We start from the raw sequence: 18,148 nt of genomic DNA, 5'->3' as shown, positions 1-18,148 counted from the left end.
ATTGTGTGGGTTCAGTGAGTTTACATTTATAATGGAAATGTTGCTTCTGCTGAGTGCCCTCAGATACTAATGACCTCTTTCAATTTAGGCAGCAAACAGGATAATGAATCTTCAAACCAAATATCAATGCAAAAGATCGTTGAATAATCACTTTTACTAGATATAGAATGTTTCAAAGCAGTCTTTTTTGCTGGAGATTAAAAACAAGTTTCCAATAACATGATTCATATATTTCCTGAATGAGAATGAATGCTAATTGGTTATGATCTGGAACTAAATAAAGCCTTGATGCTGTGTACAAACATAATTTATAAACCTCCGGTCAGAAGTCCTAATCACACTCTTTAAGGAAGCAAGAGGAATATTTGTGAAATTAAGGGTTTCTGTTCAGCATTCCCTGTATACATGGAAACATAACCAAGTAAGAGAATTTCCTCAAAGGCCAAGTGCCAAAGTAGGTACTCATGAGTCATGACCAATCCCAACAAAAGCTGTCTGAGAACTGAAATACAGTTTTGGGGCAACAAATGTAATCAGAGTAGAGGAAGTAGACAGGTGGGTAAAAGTTGTTTTGAAAATAGCAACTTTCCATTACAGTGGTACCTCGGGTTGCGGACTCAAATCCGTTCCGGGGTGCCATTCATACCCCGAAAAGTCCACAACCTGAGCAGACCTTTCGCGCATGCGGTGGAACCCAGAAGTAAACACTTCCGGGTCCGCTGTGTTCGCAACCCGAAAAGACGCAACCTGCAGCGGACGCAACCCAAGGTATGACTGTATTGCTCTGATCTGCAGCCCACAACAATTGCATTTCAATTTTTCAAAAGACCCTCAGGAGTGATTACTAGTTCTTCAGTGCCTCAACATTTGCAGAAGCAAAGGCCAGTAGGTACTGGGTAGAATAGTGCTCCTTCCCATGGCATCAGGAATCAATGGGTTTGGTGGGGAGAAATAATTTCTTTTCTGAATAGTTTACAAACATATATAGAATACCTACATATATAAAAACATTTTAGAACATATAATCAATACAAATACCAACTGAGATTAAATAAAATCTCTACTTAAAAGCCTGTTGAAAAAGTAACATCTTCAACAGGCACAAAAAGACAATAGAGAAGGTTTGAGTCTGAAATACAACAGGAGTTCCAAAGCATAGGCGCTTCCACACTAGAGACCCAGAATTTTTGAAACTTTTGTAGTTGTTTATTTTTATCCTTCCCTGACAGATACATGCATTTTGGGAAAACTGGTTTCCGCAATACCTTCAACATTACCATATGGTCGCTCTGTAGGAGTCTGGGGAATGGACATGAAGGGATGAAGGTGGCCAAAAATGACTCCTTGAAAGTTCTTTATAAGTCAGTGGTCAAGCTTACCACTGCCTTATTATGCCTTATTATGTAAATTACTCTTTTTCAGTTCTTTTTATGGAAATGAGTGCTTTTTTCTTGGAAGCTAGAAGGATATGTAATAATTTTCATAATAAAAAAACCCACTAGGTTCCTTACAGTTCAGCAGCTTGTAGCTCAAGGACTGCCTCTCCCCATATGGATTGACCCGGGCCCTGAGATCATCATCTGAGGCCCATCTTTGTGTGCCTCCTCCACACAAGGTCCATAGGGTGGCAACACAAGAACGGGCCTTTTCTGTAGTGGCTCCCCACTTGTGGAATGCTCTCCCCAGGGAAGTTCAACTGGTGTCTTCATTATGCACCTTAGGCACCAAGAGAAAATGTTCCTCTTCAACCAGGCCTTGGGCTGATTAACATCCTATTCTCTTTTAAATATGTTTGTTGGAGCGGGAGGGGGTTACTGGTTTGCTTGTATTATGTATTTTGTGTTTTTTAACTTGTATTTTTTATTGTGAACTGCCCCAAGATCTATGGGTGAAGGGTGGTACACATTTTAAAACTAGTAATAATAATAACAACAGAAACTTGCTAAAAATCAATTTGTAATTACTGTCTGAAGAAGTGTATATACTAGACAAAATTCTATGATAAGAAACTGACTTCTGAAATAGAAAGATACTTTAAAAACAAGTACTGTGTTCCCTCCCCCCCAAAAAACATTTTTCCAGAGGTGAGGGGAACATTCGGGAAAAACCAGAAAAACAATATTTCCAGAGGTGGGGCTTCAGATTTTTTTAAAAAACAAACAAACATCTCTATCCAGGAGAGCTAGGAAACAGCTGGAAAGAGAAAGCCATTTTTAGCAAAAATGACTCATCATCACCTTCCTAATGAAGGGATGCAGCACCTGAGAGCACTAGCGGAACAGCTTTGGGAAACGGAGAGCCAGAGCCACATAGGTAGCAGAATGAGAGCAGTAAGCTAAAAACATCTGGGGGTTTAAGGGTGATTTTCTTGGGAGATATAATGTACACAAACTATTTCCTCCCAAGTATATTCGACTGGTTTATTTTTAAATAAAACAAATTAAACTACTACAAAAACTCTATAGACATCTAGTGCTACCTCCCTCCAAAGGAACCCAAACCTGGGTAAATTGAAGCACCCCCTGAAACTTCTCACTACTTATAAAACCATGATCAATGGTCCAATCCAGCAAGGATAATTCCTCAGCCGATTTTTTTCTTACACACAGAGTTCTGAAGGGAGAAAGTCTGTACCCAGGGTTGTTCTAAGCAGTCCTCGCCCTTACATGGGACTTACAATACTATAAAAACAAGTAGGAATTACCGTATTTTCTGGCGTATAAGACGACCCCCAACTTTTCTAGTTAAAATAGAGTTTGAGATATACTCGACTGCAGATTCTCCACCCGGCATATAAGACGACCTCTGACTTTTGAGAAGATTTTCCTGGATTAAAAAGTAGTCTTATACGCCAGAATATACAGTAACCATTTCTTTGACAAAGGCAAACCTCTGATTCATGAGGATCTTGAGGCTGAGGGCTTTCAGCTGGGCCCAGTCCTTCAAAGCACAAGCAACCAGAGAAACAACTGGCTCATGGAAACTGCATGTTCTGAGGAAACATTCTCTTTCTAACGATGGGAGTGAGGTGGAGGGGGGAGAACAGAGTGAGAAGAACTAGGCTAAACAGTATTAATTCCATATTTACTTGTAAAAATATCTGTAGAAGTGTGCTTATGCCTTTTAACCTTGTTAGAGATTTATTTCATTTCAACTTCAACTCCAACCATGATGCATTTGAAACATAGCTCACTGCCTCAACCGGTGACCAAAAGAACATTTCCCCCCCTCAAATATATATACCTAGGTTTAACTGCAAATGAAGCCATGGTTTTCCCTATCTACCCAAAGGTATTGTTATTTTACTATAGTTTAGGTTGAACAGATGTCTACAACACTATTGCTGTAAGATAAAAGACCATGAAATTGCTACCAGAAAGAGCACTTTCATGATGACATCAACACAGGAATAGTATCATGGAATTGTAGAGTTGGAAGGAACTATGCGGATCATCTAGTTCAACCTTCTGCAATGCCGGAATCTTTAACCTAACATGGGGCTTGAACCCACAACCCTGAGATTAAGAGACTCATGCTCTACCAATTAAGCTATGTTCTACAAATTGTTAGTCCACTAAGACAGGTAGTGTACAAATCTTTTAGATCAATTTCAAGCATGGTGGTTTTCTAGTGAAACATCTGAAGGCAGTGGAAACATAGGGCTCTGAAGTTCACTAAATAATCAAGAGCAGACTATTTAAGCACACAGTACCCCCAGGTTTGTTTCCTGAAATATTGTTTGTTCTACTTCAAGTTATCTTTAAAAGACTCAGTAATTTTTAGAAGAGCCCTGCTGGATCAGACCAAAGACCTACCTTGTCCTGCATCCTGTTCTCAGTGGGAAACCAGATGCCTATGGGAAGCCTGCAAGCCAGACCTGAGGATAACACCACTCGCCCTACTTGTGATTTCCAGCAACTGGTATTCAGAGGCATACAGACAATGGACACAGTACATAGCCATCATGGCAAGTAGCCATTGAATACCTCCTCCGCAATGAATTAACCTCTTTTAAAGCCATCCAAACTGGTGACTTCATTCCATAGATTAACTATATGCTATGTGAAGAAGTACTCTGTCCACCTCATGAGAAGAGAAGACTCCCTGAAAAAAACCCTGATGTTGGGAAAGATGGAGGGCACAAGGAGAAGGGGACAACAGAGGATGAGATGGTTGGACAGTGTTCTCGAAGCGACTGGCATGAGTTTGGCCAAACTGCGGGAGGCAGTGGAGGATAGGCGTGCCTGGCATGCTCTGGTCCATGGGGTCACGAAGAGTCGGACACGACTGAACGACAGAACAACAACATGTGAAGAAGTACTTTCTTTTGTCTGTCCTAAATCTTCCAACATGCAGCTTTATTGGATGGCGACCGGTTCTAGTATGAGGGAGAAAAACTTCTCTTTATTCCATCATTCATAATTTTATACACCTCTCTCATGTCCCTTCTTGCATTTTTCTGTAAACTAAAAAGCCCCAGTTACAGGTGGGTAGCCGTGTTGGTCTGCCATAGTCAAAACAAAATCGAAAATTCTTTCTAGTAGCACCTTAGAGACCAACTGAGTTTGTTCCTGGTATGAGCTTTCGTCTGAAGAAGTGTGCATGCACACGAAAGCTCATACCAGGAACAAACTCAGTTGGTCTCTAAGGTGCTACTAGAAAGAATTTTCGATTTTGTTTTAAAAAGCCCCAAACATTGTAATCTTTCCTCACAGAAGAGCTGCTCCAGCCCATTGATCATTTGGATTGACCTTCTCTAAAAAAATAATAATCCAGCTCTACAATTGCCTCTTTTTGAGGTACAACAACCAGCACTCTACAGAATACCAAAAGTTCATTATATAGATTTGTATAATGGCACTGTACCAGCAGTTTTATTTTCAAACCTTTTCTAATGATCCCAAATAGGGAATCTGCACTTTTCATATTACCTCAAGTTGTCCACTACTAGCCCAAGGTCAGTCACCACCAATTCAGCCATCATTATAAAACATGTATCACTTCACATACTTGTTTTCATTGAATTTCATTTGCCATTTTAACTCCCTTTCACTCAGTCTGGAGATCCTTTGGAATGTCTCCTAACCACTTTTTGTTTTTACGACTTTCAATCATTTGGTATCATTAGCCAATTTGGCCACTTTCATTGCTCAACTTCAGATGCATACCTTTTTTTTTTGCAACTTTTCCCAGCACATCAAGTCTAAAAAAATGTAAAGCAGCATTAACAATTATAACATTTTTCTCACTTGGGAGAATGTTGTTCCTAACCCATCACTTAGGCATGACCTACCAGCACTTAGGCTACACAGTATTCCAAGTTCTTACCAGCATGAGAAAATGCAAAGGACTTACACAGAGATATCAGTCTTATATTCAAGAATTAATCCAGAACAAACTGCTTTCTGAATTCTATATACAAACCAATTGCTCTGTTGGCACCAGTCTGCCTCGAGAGACAACAGAGTGCGCCTCCAGCGGCTAAGCCAAACTGCTGCCCTAGTAGCACCAAAGTAACCTCCCTGGGGCGCAAGCTTAGCAGCGTGTATTGAGGTCCTGGGCTGCCTAGACAAGACCCTCCTCTCGGCCTCACTGACGTGGTTGAAAAGAAAGCAGAACAATACATTGGTGTCAGCTTGGCTGCAGCAGTTGCCAGGAGGCGGCATATAAGGCGCCATGCAACCATCTTAGGGACTCCACTCTGGATGTGTCTATGGTTTTGTGTAGCCTTTTCTTCTCCCAAAGGTATTCCGCAAGGCAGCAGAGGTTTAGGACAGGAGTTCCCCTTCTCCTAGATGGGCTACCTTCCCAGGTTGACATGCCCCATCTGCCCCTCACTTCCCTCTACAGCACATGCAGAAATTGGCTTCTTGACTATTGGACCCACTTTTGGTCTTGTCTGCTCAATCCACCAGAGCCTTCTTTGCATCCAAGGGTAGTCTCTAACTGACCAAAGGTTTGAGACCCATCAGCTACCCTTGCCCAGTTTGGCCAGTCAGTCAAAGCCATTTCATGGGGTGTGTCCGCTTGCTGTTGCCTGCTGACAGCTTCTAGGAGCCAGAGGTAAGAGCTAAACTAAGTGCAGGGTGGGGACCAAAGGTGGACAAGCTGCCCCAGAAGGAGCACAACTTGTTCCTCACAAGAGGGAGTATCCCTCCCCTAACACCTCATACACTCAAACTGTCCCTAACACTCCATATACCCCACCAAGTTGCTCTAGTTCATATATTTGCAGTGGAGACTGGTATTACTGGTTTAATGTGCATTTTGGCTGCATTTATGTAAGCCAGACTTGATCTTTTACCAATAAATTGATAACTTTGTCCTTGTGATGCCCTTCACTAAAGCGATCAATCTGAACCTACAAAATTATTCAAGTAATCATAATTCCACATTGTCTTTTAAACATTCTCCAGTATCACCTTTTCATGCTAAAAAATCCAACCCTGTTAGATCCAGAATGCATCTGTAGATCAAACATAAGTAAACCCCAATCTCAAATTCAATCTTAATGACAAGGTCAAAAACTAGGCTTTATGTTTTACAGTAAATTAAGAGTGATACTAAATTAAATGCTTGAGATTTGTGATCCATCTCCCATTGCCTTAGATCTCTTTTGAATATACCTAGAGGCTCCCAGACTGCATCAAGACCACAGCACAGAGGGACTTTAACTCTTTCCTGTATGCCATTTTGCAAATGCAAATGATGCCTCTCCCAGCCAAAACACATCTGCTATTTGACCCACTATGAGAAGCTGTAAGCATACTTGTGAATTTTCTCCATTTGTGCGAGTAGCAGCTAAAAGGTGGGCAGAGATTACCCCCAGGAAAAAAACACATGGAGAAGGTTCAAAAATCCCCCAGATCCCTCATGGCTACTTCCAAGAGAAAATGAAAGTTTTGACCACAGATCTCTATCTGGTCTGTTTTGGAACTAAGAGAAAAGGTTAGTTTCATTAACCTACTACTGTATTGCAGAAGCATAGCACCATTAATTTTCAAAAGTAATTTACACCCTACATAGGACTGAATCAGCTTTAACATTAGCTGATTTCATTGGGTTTAGGCAGGTCTTCTATCCAGGATTGGGAGCACAAAGCATTTTGTAACTCAATTTCCAGAACCCTTTCAGTGTCATATGTGAAAGTCTTTTCACTTATCCCACTTCCAGAATAATAGCATTTAACCTATGCTGGCTAGAATATACATTAAATTTAGAACTGACTCTTGGATTCTTGCTCAAGTAAATAGTGCAATCCTATACCTATCTACTCTAATGTAATATTCATTTGAGTTCAATGGGACTTATTCCCAAATTTTTGGGTACAATGGTACCTCGGGTTAAGAACTTAATTCGTTCTGGAGGTCCGTTCTTAACCTGAGGTACCACTTTAGCTAATGGGGCCTCCCGCTGCTGCAGCGCGATTTCTGTTTTCATCCTGAAGTAAAGTTCTTAACCCGGGGTACTATTTCTGGGTTAGCGGAGTCTGTAACCTGAAGCGTCTGTAACCTGAAGCATCTGTAATCCGAGGTACCACTGTATAGGATTGCAGCCTTAGTTGTGAAAAGTGAAAAAATGCCTTCATCCTCCGTTTCCTATGACATGCAAGAAATGGTGTTTATCTAGTGATATTTCCATCCTATTTAAGCCTTGACAATATGAACAAAATATCTCCAACAGAGAAGTTTTAAATTAAATAATTATTTAAAGATTTTCATCTTTCCCTTCAAATTCTTAAATACTGAAATAATCAAAAGTTGGAAGAACTTTATGATTACCTAATCTATGTAAAGGGCATTTTCCACAACTGATGCTACAACTTATTTTTAGCCTGGAATATAACACTTACAGGTGTTACTGTCACTTTGAGATTTGTATGAAAAGCAGGATGAAAATAAAATAAGATTGATAGTGGAGATGGTAAAGTATTCTATTTAAAATGCACTGTATGCTCCAGCTAGCTAATGTAGGTTTTCCTCCATTGTACTTACAGAGGCGAGAGGTGAAAGAACCACTGCAAGTACCATCTGTGGAAACAGAATTAAAGAATTCAAATCTAGAAAGCTAATGCATAGCACATCAAGAAAGCTGCACCATTTCTTGACGAACCTGTAGTAGGAAAGGCTGTGTTTACAGGTGGCTCAAGCCAATAAGGATACCACGATACAAGAGAAAATATGGGGGGGGGGGGGGGAACAGTCATCAGTCAATATGGAAACCAATCCTTCCTGACCCTAATCTGGCTGGAAGTACATGCAGAATTAGATACTAAAGCATAGGTATCTGAGCACTCCAAACTTTTTTTTTGTAATTTTTAGTAGTAACCCATTTTATCCTTTGAGCAATTATTCATTATTCAAGTCTAGTTCTACCTAGTCTCTTATCTTCCTTTTACCCCACTGATGTTGTCAGCAAGACTTTTTCCTTCAATATCTTCCCCATGGAAACTATCAAAATAATGAAGGATACCTATCAGGCTGATCAATTGCCCACTAGCAGAAATTCAAAAATTAGTGGAGTTCAGATGTTAGTATTACTAATTAAACTCACAGATTCCACAGGACAGCATTATCACAAACATTGTACTGTACAATGTTACTAACACAAGTAGTTTAAAGTGAAACTGCCAGTTCTAGTAGAAAAAAATGTTGCAATATCTATTAGAATGCCAGAGTACATAAAGCACTCTCCTCGATTTTAAATCAAGGATTGTTGCAGGAAGTTGTTGTTTTTACTAAGTTTCTCAATCTAAAAATAAGTATTGCTTGAAAAAGCAGCCAATTGACGTTAACACTTTCCCTCTAACTCTGTCCTGGCCAGGAAAAAGGAAACGTCGGAGCAGAGGAAGTATCTAACAACCTAGAACGTGCTTTATTTGTGCGGGATAAAAACTTTAAATCCCGCCCAAACTGTTTGCCTGAAGCAGGATGCTCGTATCCCGCTCTATTAATACAGTCATATTACAGCAGCTCTTGCAGGAAACCGCAAACGAGCTCCCACCACCCAAGTTCACATCCCAGATGCCAAACGCACAAGACCTTCTTCCTAGGTTCATGTCACATCTTCGCTCAACCAAGGAAGCGAGTCCAAAGGTTGTTTACGGGGAAGAGAGGTCATTCTACTACAGCACAACAATTTTTTCCTTTTCTTTTTGTAAGAAAGACGGGAGCGGATATAAATGGGGAATTTTTACACTCCCTCCCACCCCTCAAAAGAAGCCCAGAGGAGTTCGCACACCAGTCCAGTCTCCCCAAGGGGGAAAAGACCGAAGGAATGGGAGGACGTGGGGTGCGGGCAGGGGGGTCCCCAATACCCGCTCACTCCTTCGGAGAAGGCGGCGGCGGCGGTGGTAGCGACCAACGACCCCCCCCCCACGGCCTTCAGGAGAAGAAAAGGCTTCGGGGGCTCCCTTCTGTTCCACCCTTCCTCACATGGTAGAATGAGGAAGGCAGGAAGGGAAGAGACGCAGGCCGCTGCGGCGCAGAATTGGGGGACTGCGGGGGGGGGGGACACATCTCAGGAAGCAAAACAAACCGAGGCGCTTAGGCCGCTGCTGGGAGCTGAAGGGTGAGAGAGACGGAGAAAAGAAGGCCTCATCCCGCTTCCCTATACAGTAGGATGCAGGCCGGGAAAGAGAGGCGGTGGCTCACAGGGGCGACTAAGCGGTGGGGGGAGGGGAGGACTATCTCCCACTCAAGCGGTTCATCGGCCTCCCCGGCCCCCATCCGATCCCTCAAAGGGAAGAAGGAACGAAGCCCCCCCCCCATCCCGCCTTTACTGTCCTCGAGCCTCGTGAAGAACAATTAAACTCGAGGAGCTGAAATGGGCCCAACGCACAACCCCCCCCTCCTCAAGCGTTCTCTTACCCCCCCTTCTGGCGGACCCCCCCGCTCAGGCGGGAAAAGTACTGCTCGCCACCATCACCGACTCTTCAAGATGGCGGACATATCAGCTCCTTCCAGTCCTCCTATGTCCCCATCCCCCCCATTCCTGCCAATCAACCCTCTAAGGCTCACACCTTTCCTCATCAATCACCTCTTCTATTGGACAATGGCAAAAGCCTCTGTTTGCTACTGGTTCCAATGTGTCGTCGATCACACGCCAAGATAACTCACCATTGGGCAACAAAGGGGATAAAGGCCGGGGTCACGGCTTTGTTTCGCCCAATCAGCGTTTCCAGACGGGCGCCTCTAACTTCCCACCTCTACGCCTTAGCAACCAACTGACGTCACTTTGAAAGGCGTTCATGTTGTCCAACTAAAACCTCCGCTCCCATTTAAAAATAAACCAATGGCGGCCAATCGCTTGCCGAAGAGCTCGGACCAATGAGAACGAACGAGGGCAAACAAATGACTAGGCGCGAATATGCTTTCCTATTGGGCGGCGTGAGAAACCACGCCCTCTTTGTGTAATTGAAGATATCAAACTGCCTGACAACAGCGGTTTCTTTAACTGGATGGGGCGGAGTTGACGCGGAACGAGGCTTACGATAGGCACTACTTGTAAATCAGGCGTAACCCGCTCAGAAGTATGGGGAATTAGCTCAAATGGTAGAGCGCTCGCTTAGCATGCGAGAGGTAGCGGGATCGATGCCCGCATTCTCCAATTTTTTTCTTAGTTGTTTCCCCCCTGTAATGCACATGCTTTACAAATCCTTAACTGTAATTGTGTCATCCCTTTGAAAAGAGCTTCAGTTTCTGTTTTTTTTTCCTCGCTAACATTGTCTCGCGGCAGATCTTCTACACCTTCAGGGGTTGTGCACACTGAAGCCCGAACGTAATTTTTAACAGGTGAGGCTCACCCTTACATGCATCTGCTAAAGTCCAAAAATCGACCCATCTCCCCCAAAGACCCCTCTCATGTCTGCTATTTCCAGGGTAGGGGTAGGAATAGCGAAGGAAAGGTGATCGTAGTTTTCATGGAAAACACATTTAAAAGTGCTCCTTATTTTGAGGAACTCGTAACGTGTGCGGCTGCCCATGATTGTTAATGCACACGATGCTCTCTCTTTTTTAAGCAGTAAAATATGTTAGTTATCCTACAAAACAGGCAATACTGTACTGACGTTTCCAAACAAAATATAAGTTTCTGAGGCTACAGACAACCTGGCAGTTAAGTCCCACCAAAACCAATACTGTACTGTACATCTTACTACTAAACAGGCATATTATAAGGTTGCCCTGTGAATGTGTGCCTCCTGGATGAAAGTACAGTATGCACAAAGAGGCCAAGATTTGAACAGAATTTAAAATTTTGTTTTATAAGGGAAACACACACTTGAAACCAGTGTATCTGGAACCTGCATGGTTTTGAGGAACAGCCTCATTCCTAACTAATGCATGGCAGCAATGTGTCCTGCGATTGTGTCCAGCATGTAACAGCTAACTCACAAGGCTGGACAAACCCTTGCGCAAAAGTTGACACTGTTGTCACATACTGTACTGTGCACCTTCCCTTCCCTTGTTGTTTCAATCTGGGCAGCTATGCCAGTAACCATGGCAAGCCTACTAAGAAGTCTGTACCAGTCACTTTTCTTCCTCCATCCCTTGTTATGTAAGTCCGATATTAATTATTTCAGTTTTAATTACAGCGTCTACTCAGTGACTTGCATAACAGAAGCAAACCTAAATGCAAAAGGATTTATACAAGAGATCACATATGCTAAAACTCAACCACGGACAGTTGCTGATTTTTCCTGTTCAAAACAGACAACTGGAAAAGCAGCTCAAGATTTGGATAAATGCATCCCAGGAATATGTGTACAGTGGTACCTTGGTTTACAAACTTAATCCGTTTCGGAAGTCTGTTTTTAAACCAAAGCGGTCTTAAAAACCAAGGCGTGCTTTCCCATAGCAGCGGGGGACTTAATTTACAAATGGAACACATTCAACAGGAAGCAAAACATGTTATTATTCCAAGGCAAAGTTCACAAACCAAAACACCTACTTCCGGGTTTGCAGTATTCTTAATCCAAGTTGTTCATAAACTAAGCTGTTCTTAAACCAAGGTACCACTGTATTGTCGTCAATGTTTCTTTAGAAGGATAACTAAACGGGCCTTTTTATTACATGTGCTTCAGACATTTTTCAGAAATGCCAAGTAGCATGTTTCTCCACTTCACTACAGTATTTTTGAATTCTAATAATCTTCAGCCTCTCACTGCTAAAGGTTCATCAGAAAGGTGAGAAATATGTGAATGCTTTGCAGATCATAGCTTTAAATAAGGCCTACTAAATCTTTTTTTATATAAGCATTACTCTTTACTGTTCTGTAAACCGGATCCTGCTATCTAAACTGGATTTGTGACTGGGCTAAAAGATATGTTGCAGTCCAACCCAGTGGGATTTCAGTCACATGAAAATAAACACCTTAAAATGATGCATAAAACCTGAGAAGGATGCCCTGACCAGTTCCTTAATGCAGTTGTGAAAAGCATCCCAGGACAATCGTTATAAATAAAGAAACTGATAAATTAGTATTAATCACATTGTGATGATGCAGCAGCAAGCAGAATCCAAATACAAATATAGGTTTGATTCTAAGAGGAACAAGGCGATTAATTTTTTCCCAAGACTCATACAACATAATCCCTTTAGATGAAACAAAATGTTCAAAATCAGTTTCCTAATCTCATTTCCATCACTGATCCTATTAGCCGCCTGGAAGCAAAGCTATTGTTGGCTCAGACAGAAACGATGCACAACCTCTCGCCATGCACATATAGCCAAAACACCCCCCTCCTTCCAAACCTTAATATCTAGTCCACCTGTCCAGAGATTGGCAGGGGAGGGATAGAGCCATGAGTGTGGGGACAACACTATTCTGTTCGTTTATCAAACTACTTGGGCATTGAAGGCTTAGCAGAGTGGCCCTTCCCATGGATCATTTTTACTTGGTGAAAAACATTGGTGAAAAACATCTATTTGTAGTTTTAATGATAATAATAACAATAATAAAAACAGGCTGCTCAAGATGGCAAATACACTTTAAAAATGCTAAGATTGTTTTGTTTGTCATCCTCATTCTGAAAACATAAATTGCTGTATATAAGAGGCTGCTGTTACTATTAGCCATTCAATGGGTTTCAATCCCATACATAATTACTTGGGAGTAAGATCCACTAAACACACGTAGTACAGTACTTCTAAATCAATATCCATAGACATAGTCTCTCTGCAGTTATTTCTGATGAATCCATTACTTGATTCCATCCAATAAAAAAGTTCTTAATTAATTGTATTCTACTGCACTAGCAGATAATTATCCATAAGGGCTAAGGAATGGTTTGACTGTGTTGGTTTCAGTATTAAAACCTGTGTCTGATTTGCTCCAGAGAAGCGGACACGGAGCAATGGATTCAAACTACAAGAAAGAAGATTCCACCTAAACATTAGGAAGAACTTCCTGACAGTGAGAGCTGTTCGGCAGTGGAATTTGCTACCAAGGAGTGTGGTGGAGTCTCCTTCTTTGGAGGTCTTTAAGCGGAGGCTTGACACCCATCTGTCAGGAATGCTTTGATGGTGTTTCCTGCTTGGCAGGGGGTTGGACTGGATGGCCCTTGTGGTCTCTTCCAACTCTATGATTCTATGATTTCCCAATGTGTCTGATTAATGTGTTTGGTGAATTTCTATTCACCAGAAGCCTCTTATTTCTAAAGCCAGGAGGTAGACACACTGTACAACAGGGTAAATATCTGGGGTCCACTCTTTTTCCTTAAGCGATATGGGTGCTCCTGAGAATAATTCAAACTGACCACACAAATCCCAAAAGGATCAGGAGCCAAGCCATGCTTTTTATTGTTTGCAGTTTTTATTTATATAATTAATCAGTATTTGAGGTTTGTTTGTCTGGGGCTGTCAGTCAACATGACAATAAATGAGTTGTATACATTTTCACACAAATAAGATATTAGTGCACTCTGCTTTTGTATTATTTAGGTGTTACCACATTTTATTCATTTATTGACAACATTTATACACCATCTAATAACTGTTCTCCAGGCATAAAGCAAAAAATAAAATAAAATAAAATAAAATACTGTACAATAATAACCACAGGACAATTTTTAAAAGTAAACTCCATTGTAATAATTCAGCATCTTAATGTCAGCAGCAGAATAAAGCAACACAGGGGGGTAATCACTAAAAGTATCCAAAAAATATTAATAATAATAATTCCATTTATGAATAGCTTTGCATGAAGCATCTTGAAGCGATTTATAATATTTATATAAAATATCTAAAATACAGTGGATTCAAATGTTAACATTCCTTAAGGAATGGGGGGGGGAATAAAAGGCTTTCAAATTGTACTGAAATGTCTAGAAAGAAGGCAGCATGTAAGACTCTTTGGGGAGGGTGTTTGATTACCAGCCAGAACCTTTACTGCAAAGAAGACCTCCATGCTTATGTTAGAGTGTTGGGGTTATGCCTCTCTTAAGAAAGCCCCTGTCAGTCTCACCCATGGATTTGTAAGAACATATGTTTTTAAAAAAAAAAAAAAAAAATCTGCTGCTTGATTAATCCCATGTAGCTTTGTAAAATATATTATTAATTAATAATCTAATTAATCACTTAACTAACAGTGCAATCCGATGCATGTCTCACCAGAAGTAAGTCTCTCAGGTTTGCATAGGATTGCAGCTCTATTATTTAACCAATCCATTAACTCACTTATACAGTATCATTAAAAAAAAATCCTCCAAGTTGCAGCCAGCTATTATGTAACCGACTCACATATCACACAGCCCTATAAAATCCTACCTAGTTATTGCATCATCATCACATTAGCAGTAGAACTCCATTTTCAAATAAAATATGAGAGAACCGGGATGTTAAATAAGCTTTTTGATAAGTTGGTTTACAGCTGTCATCTCCAAACACACAAATCTGACCCCATTGTCTGCAGTAAAGAATAGTGAAAACCCATTTCCTACAAGGACCAACAGCACTCACAGATGATTGTCAGTACGTTTTATTTCAACTCTTCATCTTCTTCAACTCTTCATAATCTAGTTTTGTATTGGGGGATGTGCTGAAAAAGGTACATACCCAGTACTTATCTGCCTAAGGCTCCAATCACAGGATTGTAAGTTAAATAAGTACCACATATTAATATTCATGTTAGTAGGAGCTACTGCTCTTCTTGCAATCCTTATTGGTTTATACTCCCATATTTCACAAAGGCCAAACATTTTGCTCCTACTTTCTCAAACCCAAATTGCAGGGATCTGCAAGGAACAAAGTGTGTGTGTGTGTGGGGGGGGGAATCCATATTTCTAATTTTTTTAAAATGCAAATACAATTTTCTCTGCAATACAGTAGATACAGTATTGATTTGATTAGAATGGCTGAACAGGAGAGGGGACATCTCAAGTACAGCATAGTAAGTTATTCTTAGACAACAGCCTATTGAAAGCTTGTACACTTTTTGAAATTCATTTTTTTTCTTACCATTATTCATAGTGTTTCAGTTTAACATTATAAAGTCAGCTCTACCTTGCATAGCACTTCTTTTAAAAATGCATTTTTGAAAAGCATGCTTAGCAATAGAATAACTGCCAATTTTCAAGGCATCAGCGGAGTTCTTTGCTTTCAGGAATCAGATTGACATTTCCTGAAATGGAGCAGATTCACTACTGCCATATTAGGCGACTTTACTTATGCATGGATGCAGAACAGCAATTCAGATCCCACAGGAGGGAAATAGGTGACCTACATATTGGCTCCGGACATCTGGTGGCTAACTCATCCCTCCCCCAGTCCTTTAACACTTTCCTGCCCGCAGCGCTCTAACACACACACACACACACACACACACACAGGCAGATGCTCTGTTGATTGCAGAAGAGCTGCTTCATAACTCTAGTATGACGGTTTCCTTAGTTTCCTTATGGACTCCAAGGAAAGGCTGGAGTTACTTCCAGAAGGCTTTTTTATTTCGATCTGCATTTAAGAGAAAACTAAAATGGCAATACTGTATTAAAATTGTGTCTCAAGGGCATGCCTGCGGTTCTGACAGTCTGCCAGCAGAGGGCCTCAGAACCCCACCTGATCAAGTCTTGCAAAAACAATGCAGATACTGGCCTTACAAGCTATTCCACAACGTGGGAGTCTGCTGCCATCTACTGGACTCTAGCACGTCCCCCCCCCAGTGAAACGTCATTGCTCAGGGTTTAAAATTCAAGTTTAGGGTTTTGCCGCCTCTTCTCTCTGCCATTTGGGACTCAGAGAAGCTGCACATGGCTTCCTGCAGGATTCTTGCAACACCTTTCTTCAGGCATAGTGTGCAGTTGGTTAGCAGCGCATGCTGGAGACATCAGACATGCGCAAGCTCAGACCGGGACGGAAATTAAAAGAGCTGCAATTCCCTGAGGGGCCATGCACTTAACATGCTTGTGGCCACAGAGTGTTCTTTGCACTGCCCCAGACGCATCATCGTCCTTTCCCAGCTGGCCTGGGCCTCACACAGATGGCCTGGAAGAATGTTGTGAGCAGAAAACCATAAAAATGGGCTGGGCACACTTAAAAAACAAAACCCATGCACAGACTGCATAAATGAAGACATCAGAGACTGGCATGGGCGAAGCTGAGACACAGAGCAGGGTAAACAGGAGATTGCATGCAGATGTTTGCTGTTCAGCGGCAAGCTAGTCTTGCGTTTCTAAAAGAAAAATCCAAGATGGAGGCAACCACATCGGCTTAACGGTAAGAACAGTGGTGTGCTCAGTGGTGTTAGAACTTATGAAGGGGTCGCTAAGCGACTGCCAATGCAATCAGCTTGACTGTGCATGTTGGAAATCCTGGAAGCCAAGACCCACGTTTGGGGCTCTTTGGTGAGAGAACCCTAGCAGAGATTTAATATGGGAAAGCATGCAACAAAATGTGGAAATTTAAGCTGTAAAAAAACTTTACATTGTGCCCTTTCCAGTGACTCCCAAAGTGCCCCTAGCACAAAGATAGACTTCCTGTTTGGCAAGTTAAAAAATGGTTTACTTACAGAACTCTTCAAAGGTCAGATTCATGTGCTTTTTCCATACAGAAGTCAGAAAAAGTTGCAGTAAAAAACTGCTTGGTTAAAAAATAATAATAAGTTCCTTAAATGTTAGTTTCACACTCAATTATCGTCTGAAACAAAAGAGGCTGGCCAAAGCTATGTGGTTGGAGGGAGCAGCTAAGAGCTCCTCATGCACCAAATTCATAGTAGACTGACTACAACAAAAGACTTGGTTGCCCATTTCCTCCCAAGGATAAGGGAAGTGACATAGGCTATGCCTGGCTGGCCAGCTTACTCTATGGCATTAACCCTTTCATGCATTAATTAGACTGAAGCATGCTGGTTATATGAGGCGTTTCTTTACAGTGCATGTATAAGCCAGGTAGCACCGATGGCCTTCTGCTTTTATAATAGTAAAAGGGAGAGCCCAGTGGATGGTGTTCTCATAGGGTGAATGAAGCATTCTCCTAACAATCCCTGTCTGCCCTGAGCTAGCCCCCATCCACTTGCCTTCTTACTTAGAACCAGCCCAGAGATGGTGGTGGCCCTGGCTCTCTGAGTCGTCTTGTTGTTGTTGTTGTTGTTGTTGTTGTTGTTGTTGTTGTTGGCCCTGGCTCTCTGAGTCGTCTTGTTGTTGTTGTTGTTGTTGTTGTTGTTGTTGTTGGCCCTGGCTCTCTGAGTCGTCTTCTTGTTGTTGTTGTTGTTGTTGTTGTTGTTCTTCTTCTTCTTCTTCTTCTTCTTCTTCTTCTTCTTCTTCTTCTTCTTCTTCTTCAATTTTATTCATTAAAAGAAAATTAAAGAAGAATCCCTATCCATTAACTTCAACAAAAAAATCCATCACATACCATATTTCACAGTCTGAATTCCGAAAAAAATAGTTTCGGAAACCTATATACAAAGATCACAAAAAGAGCTAGCTAAAAATTATATCCAAAAACAAAATAATAACAAACAGATATAAAACTATGTTTTCAGTTTAATATATTGGAAGATAATCAGACCAAAAAGGCAAATGGGTGTTTTGAGGTCTACTAGTACAACTGGGAAGTGTTAAGGTAAGTCAGTAAGGGCCACCAAGTGATTTCAAATGCATCAGACTTTGTTCCTCCTTAATCTCAGGATGGGGACAAAACTATAGTTAGTCGGCTCC

The 18,148-nt window shown here is 41.4% G+C and overlaps 1 protein-coding gene and 1 non-coding gene across 11 annotated transcripts in view; one reads left to right on the top strand and one right to left on the bottom strand.

The window, feature by feature from the left end:
- PPP6R3 (protein phosphatase 6 regulatory subunit 3) overlaps positions 1-9,990 on the bottom strand; it is a 61,373-nt gene extending 51,383 nt beyond the window's left edge. For all 10 annotated transcript variants that reach the window (XM_033156131.1, XM_033156153.1, XM_033156178.1 and 7 more), the window contains exon 1: positions 9,870-9,990. The gene's annotated coding sequence lies outside the window, so the exon portion shown is untranslated. The remainder of the gene's footprint in view (positions 1-9,869) is intronic.
- A 545-nt stretch (positions 9,991-10,535) lies between these two features.
- On the top strand, positions 10,536-10,608 carry TRNAA-AGC. Its single transcript has one exon. It is a non-coding gene; the product is annotated as a tRNA-Ala (tRNA).
- Positions 10,609-18,148: the final 7,540 nt, after the last annotated feature.

This window comes from Lacerta agilis, chromosome 1 (assembly GCF_009819535.1).
Source record: "Lacerta agilis isolate rLacAgi1 chromosome 1, rLacAgi1.pri, whole genome shotgun sequence".
Lineage (NCBI taxonomy): Eukaryota > Metazoa > Chordata > Lepidosauria > Squamata > Lacertidae > Lacerta > Lacerta agilis.
This window is presented reverse-complemented; position numbering and strand designations above follow the sequence as displayed.